Source organism: Camelus ferus, chromosome 10 (assembly GCF_009834535.1).
Source record: "Camelus ferus isolate YT-003-E chromosome 10, BCGSAC_Cfer_1.0, whole genome shotgun sequence".
NCBI classification, from domain to species: Eukaryota; Metazoa; Chordata; class Mammalia; order Artiodactyla; family Camelidae; genus Camelus; species Camelus ferus.
Window position 1 is genome coordinate 55996942 of NC_045705.1, and position 1572 is coordinate 55998513.

The 1572-nt window shown below is 40.3% G+C and overlaps 1 pseudogene; it reads left to right on the forward strand.

The window, feature by feature from the left end:
• Positions 1–283: 283 nt before the first annotated feature.
• LOC102521005 lies at positions 284–1194 on the forward strand (annotated as a pseudogene).
• The last annotated feature ends 378 nt before the right edge of the window (positions 1195–1572 follow it).

Here is a 1572-nt window from a genome sequence, read left to right on the forward strand (position 1 = left end):
AAATATCTCTTCCTTGGGTCATAAACCTGTTTGTTCATATACATTTTACTGCATTGATCACACAGGAGTTTAATAATGGATTTGCACTGCTTTCTCCTCTATTAAAAAGTTGATATCTAAAGTTAGAGATTAGGTCCTAATTATCATTTTATTTTTAGGGTAGAAAACATTCTCAGTAATTTTATATTAATAAATAAATGAAGTCATCAGTAAATGAATGGTCATAGAAATAGTGAAAGAATCTATATCATGTGACAGCTGAACAGAGGCAGTCGTTTTCATCATGTCATTGACAAACAATATCAATACCCATCCCAGCACCTTTTTCTCCTTGGCATTCCAGGGATGGAGGCCATCCACACTTGGATATCAGTGCCCTTCTGTCTTGTTTACCTAAGTGCTCCCCTGGGAAATATCTCTATTCTACTTATTATCAGAACAGATTCCAGCCTGCATGAGCCCACGTACTTCTTCCTCTGTATGCTCTCTGTGGCTGAACTGATCATCTCCACTACTGCTATGCCCAAAATCCTCAGCATTTTTTGGTTCAATGACAGGGAGATCTATTTTGAAGCCTGCCTTATACAAGTATTTCTCATCCATTCACTATGCAGCATGGCCTCGGGGTTTATCTTGGCCATGGCCTTTGACAGGTATGTGGCAATCTGCAATCCTCTGAGACATTCCATTATCCTGACACACAGAATCATCAAGAACATGGGGCTGGCTACTGTTTTCCGGGGAACTTTGCTTTTCAGTCCTCAGCCCTTCATGCTTCAGTGGTTTCCCTACTGCAGAACTAATATCATCTCCCACACTTACTGTGAATTCATGGCTTTGATCAAGCTTGCTTGTGCAGAGACCAGGATACGAAGACTATACAGCCTAACTGCTGCCTTCCTTACTGGAGATTTAGATTTCATATAAATCCTCTGCTCCTACATTGTCATCCTTTACACTGTCTTCCGTCTTCCATCCAAGGCTGCTCGGCTCAAGACCTTGGGCACTTGTGGATCCCACGTGTGTGTGATCTTAGTGGCCTACACTCCAGCCTTTTTCTCCTTTCTTAATCACAGGTTTGGGCATGGTGTAGCTCCTCATGTTCACATCTTTGTGGCCAACATCTATCTCCTCGTCCCATCCATGGTGAACCCAATGATCTACGGCATAAGAACCAAGAGGATAAGAGAATGATTCCGCCAAGTTTTGACTTCTCACAAATTCTAAAATAACCAATGCTTACTATAACAACTTTCTAAGACTTCAGGGGGAAAAGAGACATTTAACCCTATTTCTAGAAACCTGAATGCCTACATTTTCTATTTGTAATATGAAGTGTTAATTAGCATTAACTAAATTTTGTTCTCTTCAGAAAACCTGCTTAGAAGATGGGCTGACTGAGGTGATTTATTCTTAATATATTTACCTGGTAATGCAGTATCTCCACTATTATGTAATCTTATTCACTGTTTTCCCCCATGAGGCTACTGGGTTGTTTAGTCTTTTCAGCTTTATCAGAGGTATTTTTACTGACTCACTAACTCTGACTTTCACTAAGCTGCCATGCATTTG